This window comes from Antechinus flavipes, chromosome 3, assembly GCF_016432865.1.
Source record: "Antechinus flavipes isolate AdamAnt ecotype Samford, QLD, Australia chromosome 3, AdamAnt_v2, whole genome shotgun sequence".
NCBI classification, from domain to species: domain Eukaryota; kingdom Metazoa; phylum Chordata; class Mammalia; order Dasyuromorphia; family Dasyuridae; genus Antechinus; species Antechinus flavipes.
The window spans coordinates 509,860,294-509,874,625 of record NC_067400.1 but is presented as its reverse complement, the minus strand read 5'-3'; the positions used below and the strand labels follow the sequence as shown (position 1 = coordinate 509,874,625).

Below are 14,332 nucleotides of genomic sequence, written 5' to 3'. Positions count from 1 at the left end.
GAATCCCTTGGTTTGTTTCTGGGAAGGGTCATTTTACTTCATCCAAGGGTCAGGAAAAGAGCGCTATTTTCTTGCAAGCAGGAGACCAGACTGTCCTAGAAAATTAGGAAGCTTTGTGATGGCTGCTATATGTGTTCCCCTATCTCACTGTTCCAGACCCCCTCTTTACTATAAATTTTTTTTTACTTTACTATAAATTTCTAAACCTGATGATTTCAAAGAAGAAAAAAAAATCTCTTTTTTTTTTTTAGCTTTGAGGAATATGACAAAAGAGCAAAGGCAGAGCAGGAGAACGTTGTGCTAGAAAGAAGTAAAGAGAAGGAAATTGTGTAAGATTCTAGAACAATATTAATAGCTAGCATTTATATAGTGCTGACCATGTGTCATGTACTCACTTCATCCTTACAACTACCCTAACACCCATTTTACAAATGAGGAAACAAAAGGTAAGTAAGTGGCTTGCTCAACACACAACTAGGGAATGTCTGAGGTTGGTTTTGAATCCAGGTCTGACTCCAGAGCTGGTGCTCTCTCTGAGACACCTCCATGTGCCTGGATCTAAGTGGGTTTGCATTCTGAAGACCCAGATAAGATTAGAGCAGTTTAGGAGATGAAGGTGCAGTAGCTCACTTATCAGTCACTCACCTTTCCTTCCCTCTTTCCATTTGGACAAATGATAACTATGTGGATGGCCCAGGTGCTTCTTGCTCCAGTCTAGTACAGACTCTTGAGCCCCGCAGAAATCTGAATTTGGCTTACAGCTTAGATTCAGGGCAGCCTGGAGTCACGAACACTCATATTCCTGAGTTCAAATCTGGTCTGTGACACTTACTAGCTGTGTAGCCCTGGATATGTCATTTAATCCTGTTTCCCTCAATTCTTCATAAAATGAGCTGGAGAAGGAAATGTCAAATCACTCCACTATCTTAGCTAAGAAAATCCCAAATGGAGTCATGAAGAGTTGGACATGATGGAAATAACACCAAGAGAGCTTAGATTCACGGAAACCAAATAGTTCCCTTTAACCCAAGGCTGCAGTGAGGGTGAGACTGACTCCCAGGAAATCTGCAGTTCTCAGTGCTTAGATATGTCTATAGGTCTCTCCATGTTTGTGGGGGAGCAGCTGTGACTAGAACTGAGTTAATCTCACATATTCTCCCCCAATCCAAACCAAGAAATGACTCAAGACCAATGTCCTGTCCCCAGAGTCTATCTCCTATTACCCTCCCTCTCTGTTAGTCCAAAACACTTGTTAAGCACCTACTAAAAGCCATTCACTATGCTAAGTGTTAAGGACACAAAGAAACCTCCATCCCCCCCCCCAAAAAAAAAAAAAAAGAAAGAGAGAGAAAAAAACCAAAAAACCTCCAAAACAAAACACTCAGAACCTATTCTTAAGAAACTTACACTCTTTTTGTTCCCATTTGTAGAGGATCAAAAATAACCCCTTAGACCAAATATTTTATGCATGTGGAGTCCAGAGGAAAGAACTGTGAAAACTGTTGGGATTAGTTCTCTTACAAGTGGATACTTATGTGAGGAAATCTGGTTGTGTTGTAGAAATACAAAGAACCCAGGTGGAATTTTTGGATCTGGAAATTTGTTTGGCTTGACTATTCACTATTTATTGTATAGGTTTTGTTTTTCTTTTATCTTTTCAGTAGGAGTGAAGAAGAGAAAATAAATACTTGTTAATTTTTTAAAATTGAAATATAATAACAAATATAATATAATAATTATATTATATTAATAATAATATTATATAAACGGTTGTTTATTCTTTCATTTCTCAGAGAGGACCCTAACATCAGGGAGGTGATGCTGTGACATGCAAGTGAATTGGACTTAAGTGAGGGAGGGCTGGGCAAGGTTATCTGCCTTACTTTCTCCTCAGGACCCCTCTGAATCCAAAGGGAAGGTATAGGTCAGGATAACTGGAGATGGAACTAAGAAATATCACTCAGGGTAATAGAACTAGGGACAGCTAGGTTGCACAGTGGATGAAGCATCAGCCCTGAAGTCAGGAGGACCTGAGTTAAAATCTGGCCTCAGACACTTAACACTTCCAGGCCATGTGATCCTGGACAAGTCACTTAATCCCAGTTGCCTCAGGAAAAAAAAAAAAGAAAGAAAGAAAGAAACTATCAGAGTAATAGAACTAGAAGGAACCTGACAGATAAGGAAACCAAGGTCCAGGGAGGCAGCTGGAAAGCCAATATCAAGTAAGAGGCCCTATAACTGCAAATCTAGGATGGATCTCATTACATTATGCTACTTCCTTGATAAGATTTACTGTCCAGCTCCCTTCTCTCCTATTTCTCCCCTCTTTCTTTCTGTCTCTGTTTCTTCTCATTTCTTTTTATCCGTCTACATCTTCTCTACATTTTTCTTCCTTTCCATCTCTCTTTTCTCCTCTCCTCCAACTCTTCTCTTTTTTCCCCCTCTTTGCTTTCATCTCATTTGTTTTCTTTCTGTTTTCTGGGCTTATTCTCATCTCCTTTTTTGTTTTATCTGCTTTTTTTCTCTTGATTGGTTGGTTGGTTGATTAGTTTCTAGCTCCCTCTTTGTCTCCTTCTTCCTCTCTCTGCCTCTCTTCTCTTTGTTCTTTGTTTCTTTCTCCTCCTCCTCGTTCTGTCTCTCTGACTTTGTCTCTTTCTCTACCTATATCTATCTCTGTCTCTCTCATTCTCTCTTGTTCTTTCTCTATCTCTCTGCTTTGCTGTCTTTCTGCCTCTGTTTCTATTTGTTCCCTTCCCATCATTCTTTCTCTCTCTACCAGAATTTCTTCTCTATCTCTGTCTCTCTTATTTTGTTTCTCTGTGTGTCTGTCTTATTCTCTGCCTCTCTGTCTCTGTTTTTCTTTGCTTTTCTGTCTTTGTCTCTATCTCTCTCTTCTGTTTCTCTATCTCTCTTTTTCTCTGTCTTATTCTCTGTCTCTCTGCTTCTCTGTGTCTTTGTGTTTCTGTCTCTGTCTCTCTTAATGTCTGTCTCATTCTCTGTCTCTTCTTTCTTACACACACACACACACACACACACACACACACACACACACACACACACACACGTCTTTCTTCCCTCCCTCTCTTCTTGACTGAAGTTGGGGGAGGAAAAGAGGGAGGGGAGGAAAGGGGTTTCCTGAGGGTTTCCAGCAGAGTGTTTTTCACTGGGTATCATTTGGGTTGGGCCCTCACATACTATTTCTCTGATCAATGCTGCCTTTTTCATAAAGCAGAGCAATTTTCTGCCAAATACCAAGGATTGTTTTTGTCCCTCTAGAGTAATAAGGTTCAGGATTTGTCTCCCTCTTGACTTTCAAGAGCATGTTTTCTCAATTCTTTCCTGAAATTAAAGTAAAGGTCAAGAGGCCGGTCTGAGACAGAGGCTCTGAGCCAGCCTCTGAGCTTCAGTAATCAGACGCACCATCACCTTTCTCAGCTCCTACCCAGAGCCTCAAACTCTCCCTCAGGCCCTTCACCCCCCACCCCGCCATCTTTAAGCCCTAACCAAAAACCAAGCATAATTTCAGAAATTTTCAACCTTTTAGAGAAAAATTGAGCTAAGGGGAAATAGGGGGTTGAGGGGTTGCAGAACAGTATCAGCCCGTGGGTTCATTTTTAATTTGGATCTAATTGGCTATTTATAGAGCCTTGGTTCCCCCTCCCCCAAATCCCCTCCTCTCCACCCTCATACAATTTCCTCCTCCCACATGAGCACCTCCCCCTGCTTCTTTTCCTTCCTCATCTGGTTGGAACCTCTGAGTTTGTTCATCAGAGGGTAGCCAAAGAACAGAGCGTAACACTACCTCTCCATTTAGCATTGCTGCTGCCCTCCCCCCTCCCTGCATTGAGTCACTTAAGCTAACAGTTAATTAATTTGTGACACTTTGACAGTTTGTGAGAAGATGCTTTTTTAAAAAATGAAGCCATCAAAAACCCGCAGGGTTGGGACTGTCAGGCAGACATCCCTTTTGTATCAGCAGCTAGGGCTGGATTGGTGCCCCCGACTGGGGGTGGCTCCATCACTAACTTACTGTGTAACCTTGGGCAAATGCTTCCACTTATCTGGATGTCAGCGTCCTGCCTCATCTGTAAAATGAGATGGTCAGATTCCCCGAGGTCTCTTGCTGCTCTAATATTCTGATTTTACAGATCACAGCAGCTCTGCCCTGTGGGAGGACCAAGAACAGAGACCAAACGGAATCTCTTGGCTAAGACAGAGCTAGACCTCTGGACCCTGCTCTTTGGAGCTCTATTACTAATAGCTATTGACCTCTGGGGATTTACAGAATCGAATAGTTTCTGAGTTGGAAGGGAGTCTGAAGGTCAGCTAGTCCAACACATATCTAAGTAAGGCTGTTATTGGTCATTTCTTCTCGATGAGGACCAATTACCCCACGAGGGTGGTGTCTTGTGTGTGAATTGGAACAAAGCTGCCTAATTAAATCCTCAGAAGACTTCTAGGAAGAGGAATCCATCATACCCCATTTCACTTTAGCAACATTTTCTTTGTTAGGAAGTTCTTTTGTGTTACATCTACACTAAAAATTCCACTCATGGCTCCTAGTTTTGTCCTCTGTGACCAAGTAGAACAGTTTTAATCCCTGATCCTTATGGTAGTCTCAGGTATTTGAAGTTAGCTACCATGTACATGACTTCCCTTCTGCTTTATCGCCTTTAACCAGTCCTTAAAGCCCTTTACCTTCCTAATCAATCTCCTCACTAAGGTTCACTTCTGGGGTCCTCCAGTTTTTCAGCTCCAAAAAGAGGGATTGAGGCTAGCTGTGTTTTAGGGTCCCTTCTAGCTCTCTGTGTTGTAAGGATGGTGCCTCAAATGTGCCCAATGCTCCCCAGATTTTCCTAGTGTTCAGGCTACCCATAAAGGCTAAATTATTTCGGATTTTTGAGAATCCACAAATCCTGGGAAAAGTTCCTAAATAGTAAATTAATTGGTGCTCATATAGATGATGGAAACCTACCTCCAAAGACCAGCTCTAGGGTTAATCCTGGCTTCAGTCACACAATGATGCTCTAATCTGGCTATTTACAAAATGTCCTACTCCTTTGATTGTCTGGGCAATGGAAAAGGATTTTTTTCTCTAAACTCCATCTGCAAGGAGGATACCATTGACTCACTCTTAATAGAACATTCATGTTATTTTCCCATGCAATGTCCTTTGCGTATGAAGGTATGTGTTTGTGAGATATCTGGATGGTGCCATCTATGATTGAGATAGTTAAGTGACATAATAGATGGAGTACTGAACTTGGAGTCAGGAAGACCCAAGTTCAAATCTTGCCAGAATCTTGCCAGAATCTTGCCAATGATGTAATTCCTGGGCAATTTACATTACTTCTGTCTGCCTGTTTCCTCATCAATAAAATAAGTGTAATAATACCACAGAATACTTCAGAAGTTGTTATGATGCTAAATAAAGTAATAAATAGAATGCATTTTGCAATTTGAAGTACTATGTAAATCTTAGAGATTACTATGGGACAGGAGAACTAGCTAGAGCTTACAGGATTCATATCCATGACTCTGTCTTCAGCTCTTACCCACGGACCAGAAGGCTGGTTAACAATAAGAGCAGAGTACCCTAACCTTCCTGTAGACTAAAGAGAGCCAAGCCCTGCATCTCAGTGCCATGGGATCCCATTCTCACTGCTGTATGACCCCATGTCACCCTGCCACTACTGGGGAGGCTGCTACTAACAATTCCAGTTGTTGCAGTGGGAACAACTAAAAGTATTTATGGAGTTGATCCAGAAATAATAGATGCTAATCGCCATGATATTTGCATCTAATTTGCACGTTGTTCATTTAGTGTCAAAATGAACAGACACCCACTTAGCCCCCATGCTGGCTTCCTCTCTGTGCCCTCCCAGGGGCCACACATTTTCTCTCAATGTTCCATGTTCTGCTTCCCCATTTCCCTCTTCCTTTCTTTTCTCTCATGTCTTTTGGGTGAGTGAATGCCCAGCCTCATCCATCCTCTTGGTTGGGATATGGTAGGACTATGAATTGGCTAAACTGGAATCAGTTTGTGGCTATTCTTCTTATTGTGTCAAGTTCTCGACAATTCCCTACCCTCTGAAATGCTTCATACCCTGAATTATCCAAAGCATGGATTTCTCTAACTCTCAGAATCCTAATCTATAAAATAGAGAAAATAATTTTTATTTACCTATCTTACAGGATTGTTCCAAAGAAGGCTTGTTGCAAATTAAGTGTGTATGTGTGTGTGTGTGTGTGTGTGTGTGTGTGTGTGTGTGTACACATATACTTTTATTTATCTATGTGTATATATGTATGTGTAGTTTACAAAGAGAGCCAAGGCCTGCATCTCAGTGCCATGGGATCCCATTCTCACTGCTGTATGACCCCATGTCACCCTGCCACTACTGCAACAACTGAAATTGTTAGTAGCAGCCTCCCCAGTAGTGGCAGGGTGACATGGGGTCATACAGCAGTGAGAATGGGATCCCATGGCACTGAGATGCAGGGCTTGGCTCTCTTTGTAAACTACACATACATATATACACATAGATAAATAAAAGTATATGTGTTAAAGCTTATTGTAAACTATATATATTTATATATTATATATATATTTATTTATATAAAATTATATGTAAACAAAAATTATATATTACAAACAAAAACTACATATTACAACAAGCCTTCCTATAGTGCTATATGAAATGTATTTTCATTTGACCAAGGTAAAAAGAAAGGGATGGAGAGAAGATACATGGACTTTAGTGGTAGGATGGACTTAAGTAATAGTTAAAATGAAGGGACTTTACAGATCATTTAGTGTACTTCTTTTATTTTACAGATGAGGAAGCTAGGATTCAGAGAATTTACCTCACTTCCTCAAGACCATATAAATAGGGAGTAGCTCATCCAGGATTTAAACTAAGGATTAAACCCTATCTATTTCTCTTTACATTATCACAATAGAAAAAGATTCAGCAGTTATTTCCTCTTGACTTGAGTAATGGTTAAAGATTTTCTTTTATGTTCTTTGCCTTCTTGAAGAGAAAAGCAAATGTACTAGAAAGAAAATGAACGAATGCTTGGGAAAGAAAATGACAGAGGCAAAGGAACAAGAATGAGACCATCTCCTACTAATAGTAGTGATATTTGGATTATGGAAAGACTGAAGTCTTTGAAGGGCTATTATACAGAAGGGTTAGATAAGCCTATTTCCTCCATCTCCATGCAGCATAGAATCAGAAAGGGGGAAAAATAAAATAGACAAGCTTTAACTACAAGGATTAAAGGCAAAGGTGAGGAAGGATGCCTGACTGAATAGGTAACCTGGACCATTTCTGCGAATGTTTCCTTGAGTAATAGGGCAGAGGGTTTTTTTTAGCAGAAAGTCACCACCTGGTGACGAATGAACAATCTGTGGAAGAAAGTTTAAATCTGCGGTGGGCTGGCCCAAAAGAGTTTGGGGGAAGTCTTGGGCATAGTATGTTACATCATTTGGTCATGGGGTTTCTGCAGCATTGAAACCATAGATGGGAGGCAGAGATGGGAAAAGAGAAAAAAATTGAAAGAGATCAGTTTTTGTTATTTCATAGTGACTTTAAAAAACATTCTCTGATCCTGCTGTCTTATGTTGGGCTCATTATGCAGAGAGAAAAGCTGAGGTCATGGTGACTGCTCCCCCATTTTAAGGCCAGAGCAAGGATCATGCAATCTCCAGGTGTGTAGGGATGGGGGGGCCATCATCTACAGGGGCATTCTCTTATTCCCACCCACTCCCCAATATGCTTTTCTCCTGGCTGGCAAACTAGGTGGCTGACTTATCTATCAGGAAGCTGTCACATCTGATTATTGGGTCTTAATTCATCCTAGTTACTTCTTCGTCCTGAGGGAAGGAAAGGTGACAGTACCCAGACTTGATAGGTAAGCTGGACTCTGGCTCAGCCTCATCAAGTCAGGAAACACTAATGGTCTAGACTCTGGTCTGAACTCAGGGACTGAAAGAGGTCACAGATGGCTGATGACCCTCAGCTTTGCTTAGGGACAGAGATCCTTCATGAACTTGGAAGCATTGAGGAAGGGACTCACTTGTCTTCTCCTAAAAGGGAGAGGAGAAAACTCTTTGCTTCCTTTGTTCCTTCAGTTCCTCCTTATTATGGCAGGGGGGATGCTACTGGGGCTCTTGCCTTCAGCTTCACATGAATATCCTTTTTCACAAGGTCTGGAAGTTTTAAGGAACTAAGAAAACCTGACCTGATCAGACCAGCTTCCTTGCATCTGCCTGGGATGCCCCATTTCCTCACTTCATCCTGTCCCTACTAGCCCCTTCTCTGCCATCCCCCAAAGCTGAATCCATTCCATTCAAATAAAGAATTCACTTCTTTTCTCCCTGTAATCACATGACCCTCCACTACCCACTCACTTGCTCCAACAATCATCACTGTTGGCTGCAAACAAATTTGTTTGTGGAGGGTGAGGGAGAATGGTAGGCTCTCCAAAGACTGGCAGACAGGTAGTATTGGGAGTGTGTGGGGCTTTTGTTCTGTCCTTTGTTCTAAATCACACTTGCTGCAGACATTACTTTTTGTTTGTGACCAGACCAGCATAGACCTTCTGAATTTGCTTTATCCTCTATTTCCTGTATATTTGAGATCTGGTGTTCCTTTGGCACATGGACTGTTGTAAAATAGCAAGGCATTTCCTCCTATTAAAATGCTCTAAAACTCTGAAAAGAAAGTAGAGGGGGGATGAGATGTTTAAGAAGAAGAGCTTTACCAGGAGTCTAAACATGTTAAGGACTTGTTATATTTTAATTAGATAACAAGTCTGAACTTTTGGAGCACTGGAACCCAAAGTTTCTTAAATATATGGGAGGAAAAGGGAGATAGGGAACCTTCTGCCTTTTCCCCTCTTCTCCTCCCATTTTCATTTAACTGAATCTGCCCTGGGCTCCAGAGTTCCTACTTATAGCCACCTCTAACCTTGGAAAGTGAAATTTTTATAGACTATTTTCTCTGAGTTAAATAAGGAACTTCACCTACAAAGGCTGTGCCATAGGTTTATTTGGGAAAGAAGGCAGGGAAGAATTCTCCTCTTCTCTCTTAACAGTGGTTCCTGGCTTAGGCAGCTACAAAAGCCTGCTTTCAGTTTCGGAACAGAAGTTGACACTCCAGTCTCCATGTTGTGCCTGGAAGAAAATAGCAAGTTTATGTGCTGGCTTAGGTTATAGACCCCTGGGGAGGTGAGGGATGGGAGGGAGACTCTTTCACTCTTCCAGCAAGTAACTAAAGGAAGCTGTATTTACAGGCTTGGGAGAGGCTGCCAGCAGCACTATGGGATGGTGTTAGGCATCCAGGCAAGCCCACTCTTATGAAGCATCTGTTTCCTTGGCAGCAGGAATACCCATCTGTACTCCATTCTCTCTCTCCTGCAGTGGGGCAGTCCCAGGTGTAGCAAAGATACCTAAACTCGTCTCAACAGAACTCGTCTCAACAGAACTCATCTCAACAGAATGACCTTAACTCCAATTTATGCCTGGTCTAACCTCAGCAGCAGGACCAGAGTCTGTAGACACCTTATTCCTAATTGTGCTCAGGAAATGGGTTTCAAGCTTTGCCCCACTCCTAAATAGCTAATGCTGTGGAATCCACTGATAATATCTGAGTTCCTAAAATGCTGCTACAGCTTCCATAATGCTAATAATAATGGCAGCATTTTTATCATGTTTTAGGTTTTGCAAAGTTATTTACTTACGCTCTCATCTAATCTTCATGATAATACTCTGAAGCAGGGACTGCTATTATCCCCATTTTACAAACAAGAAACTGAGGTTAAAAGACATTTGATGACTTGACCAGAATCATACCAATAGTAAATGTCTGAGGCAGAATAACCATTATTCTTATTGTCCATGACTTCCCAAGCCTAATGACTAAAATTTATATATTACTCAAAAATTTGCAAAGTGTATTACAAATATTTCCTCATTTTATTCTGGCAACCACTCTGGGAGATAAAAGATGTATTTTACATATGAATAAATGGAGGCAGATGACTTGCCCAAAGTCACACAGCTAATTAGTGTCTTCCTGTCCATTTTTACTCATTCCAGATCTAGCATTCTATCCACTACACTACTTAACTGCCAAGACATAAAAGAAATAAGAACAACATTTTAATAGATGTTGACATAACAAAATTTTTATAATTGCTAGACTTTTTGGAATCGAAATTTAAAAAATTAGAATCCTAGCAGAAATAATTAAAATTATGTGGAAACAAGATAGAGTACGTATTATCATCCCTGGATGCTATCACTGCAGGTTTGTAGTAAGAATACCTTCAGTGGTTCTACAAAAGGTGAGTTTACATCCTAATGTTTTATTTAACTAAAAATAGAAATTTTGTCCAACTATGTAATAAGTCACAGAATATTAAATATAAGAGAATAATAGCAGGATAGCAATGGTCCCAGATTTTTTAAATCTGAGTTCTATTGAATAGGATGAGAATGATATTTAAAAATAATAATGGGGATTAATAACAACAGGACTGTTTTTAACTGAAGTGCATTGAAGCTGAGAAGAATGAAATGATAATGATGATGGCTCATATTTATGTAGGACATTAAAATTTGCAAAGTACTTTACATGTATTATCTCAGTTGGTTTCACTGATTCACAAACTGCTCCTTAGTTGGCTGTTACACTTAACTTCTAGGTCTTTTATTCTATTATTCTACTATTCTATTTCTATTCAATCCAGAGATTGAATTTCAAGGTCTCTTTAACCTAGAATCTACTGATCTAGAACTATTCTGACCTGCTTGGAGTACCTACTCTGCCCTGAGTCACCAAGCCTCCAAGTCCTTTAACAGTAAAGTTTTTGCCCCAGCACTGGCTCCTCCCTTCTCTATCACTCATACTATTAATAGAGTAGGATTATATTTCACACCTTCTGCAGAATTTTATTTATTTACCTTCATTTTAGAGGCTATATCTATGCTGTATCACCAGAACACTGTAGTCCTTCCTTACTCCCTACCCCAAATGTTCAAAGACTGGATTTAGAACTGAGATCCATCGCCATTTGCCTCCTCTGTCCTGTTCCATATGAGCACATGAATAAAGAGATACCTTATCAGTCTCCCATAATTAACATGCACCTAAACATAATAATAGCTAATATTAACATAGTGCTTACTATGTGTCTGTGCTAAGCTCTCTACAGTTATCTCATTTGGCCTTCACAACAGCCCTAGGAGATAGGTACTACCATTTACCCCCATTTTGAGGAAACCAAGGCAATTAGGGGTTAGAGTGACCTGCTGAGAGTCACCCAGCTAGTAAGTATCTGAGGGCACATTTGAACTCAGGTCTCCCTGACTCCACACCCTACACTGTGCATGTAGCTACCTATCTAGACATCAGGTCTATCGGCTTCAGGACCTTAGACAGCAGTTCTCTTGCTGTCAAGACCCCATTCACAATAAGACTTCAGGTACCAGCATGATTCCCATGCAGAGCATCTTCTGACTATATGAGATGATGCAAAACCAAACTAGTGCTAAATATGAATCTGGGGCCCCTGAAAGCCTGGTCCACCCAAGTACTTCCTTATCCAGATGCCTTAAACTTCTCTATTGATATTTGAAAGAGAATAAACCAAACACTCCATTCATCCTCCAAGTCCCTCATTCAAAGGGAACGCTACAGTCAAATGCACATCCTCAACCTGTGGCTGACAAACTCAACTTCCTCTTCTCCCAAGCCCACTGATTCCGTGCTCTCTTCCTCTCACACTCCTGTTTCTTGCAGTCATGGAAACCTGGCCTCCCCCAGAAGACAGTGAATCCCTGATTACCCTCCCCAGCAATGTCTGACACATGAATCCAAGAGGACCAGAGGTATATTCTTTATTCCTAATCACCATTTCTACATCTTCCTTCTGCTGCCATTGCCCAACAACTCCTCCTCCTTTTAAGTTTAGCTTCAAATCCTTGTCTCACCTAGTAATGTGACTGTTCCTACTTGACCACTATTTTAGGAAAAGCTCAGTGATGTTTCAATTTACTTCTTATACAGCCTCTCCAACAACCTTGCTCCTGTGTGAATAAAATGTTCTTTCCTCCTCTCATTCCTTTTTCTTTCCAGTTTGAGAATCATGAATCAGAGCCAAATTATCTCTATCATTGTTCCTGGATAGGGTATGTCAACTTATTTTTCTTTGATTGCTTTCACCATTCCTTTTGCTTTAGGGATGAAATTACCTATCCTAGAATCTTACTCCTTTGTGTGCTGTTTCACCTTTTAGCATGCAATCTCTTTCAAGGTGGGAACTGTCTTCACTTTAGTATTTGTGTCCCTAGCTTAGCACTCAGCACAAGCTAAGCCTTAATGCATTTTTTTTTTCATTCATTCTTACCTTAGATCTTACATATTGTCACTCATGGATGTTCTATATCTGTGATGTAGAAATTATTCTCTCTGATCATAATATCTGATTTTATCTCTTTGTTTTTCTCTCTTTGTTTCACTCCTCCTAACCCATTCATTTTTCATTTTTGCCACAATTTCCAATCACTCCATGTCTTCCTACATTCCTAATTGATTAATAACCCTAAACTGATCTCATTTTCTTCCCTCTGTGGTCTTGACTTTATAATTATCCAGTTCAACTATAAACTGTTCTCTGCTCCTGAATCCCTTTCTTCCTCTGTCCTGTGATTGTTTATACCTTGCTAAATACTAGCCATGGTTTACCTCTACTATTCACTTTCTTGTGCATTCCATTTCAGCCAAAATGGCCCACTTACTAGTCCCTGAAGAAACTGCCTGAACTGCAGTTTTCTGTTCTTAAAAATGAGAGTAATTTCAACTATATAGAAATAGGTTTGATTCCCTCTAAATAAAAGTTGAGGAATGTGAAGGGATTTTCTTTTTTGGTATAGATTCAACTAGATAACTTTTGTGGTTATTTTTCAACAGTGGGTCTCTTAGTATATAAGCTTTTGGGTCCCTTCAACTTTAGAGTTTGGGGAAATAGCTACCAGTTATGCAAGGAACTTCCCAAGCCATTAACATTGGGGTGAAAACATTATATTCTGTCCCATAGATCTTCCTATAAAAATTCTGTCCACAGCAACCTTCAAGGAAACAAGTCCAAACCCAGTTCTATAGGAGCAATCTCATAGGTAGTGGTGCCAAAGTTAGTAGGCTACCTTCAGTTTAATTCTGAAGCAACTGGTAAACTTGCAGTCACCATATTATGCAATGGGGATACAAGCAAAAGTGAGAATAGTTTTTGTCCTCAAGGACTATTTAAAAGAAAGTAGTCTACTGAAAGAAAGAAAAATACAAATACATAGGTAAAGAAATAGATAGATATAAAATACAAAGTATTTGAGGAGGGGGCAGTCACTAAGGGCTGGAAAATATAGGGAAAAGTCTTGTTAGAACTGATGCTTGATTTGAGCTTTGAAGGGAGCTAGGGGTTAGAGAAAGTGAAAGCTGAAGAGGGAGGTATTTCAGGCATTTACCTATACAAAGATATAAAGGTAGAAAAAAGGATTGTCATGTATAGGGAACAGAAAATGAGCCATTTTGTTAGGAATAGAGATCAAATTAGGGGGAGTTATATGTAATCATGCTATAAAGATAAATCCTATAAAGTCCCTCAGATCATGAGGGACTTTGAGTGCCCAACAGAGTCTTTTCCATCTTATCTTAGAAGCAGCAAGAAACACATTCAATTCATAATTATGGTGTATACATTTATATATCACTTGCCTCCCACATTAGAATGTAAACTCCTTGCAAATAGAGATTATTTTATGCTTCTTATCTGTATCCCTAGCATCTAACATTGTTCCTGAACTATAGTAGATACATAATAAATTCTATTGATTGATTGATTGGATTGGACTGACAAGGCCAGACTTGACATGAACATTTTTAGGGGGAATTCTAGCTAAGAAAAGGTCATCCCACATTCAATTTGCATTTGTTTCCTTTAGTGATTGCCTTTGAGCTGGGAACCCTTTTAACCTACATTTCTGTCAAACTAGACACCAGCTATATTCAAAGATAATTTTCCCAGTGTAAACATCAAGGGTAGCAGCAAGTAAAAAAAAAATGACCTTCTTGGGTTAGTCTCCATGATTGGATTTAGTGTCTATGAGCTCAGAGTCATGGGGGTTAGAGGAAGAGCTGTGACATATTACATTTTCATGTGTAAATATCATCTTCTCAAGTAAACTACAATTGCCTTAAGAGCAGGAATTATATCATATTAATTCTTATGTAGTCCTTCCCTCCAGAGTGCCTAGAGTTCCGTGTTG

At 40.0% G+C, this 14,332-nt stretch overlaps 1 protein-coding gene across 2 annotated transcripts in view; it reads left to right on the top strand.

Annotated features, from left to right (window-relative positions):
- Positions 1–14,332, top strand: part of DRD2 (dopamine receptor D2) — a 100,019-nt gene that overhangs the window by 51,562 nt on the left and 34,125 nt on the right. The gene's annotated exons all lie outside the window — the stretch shown is intronic.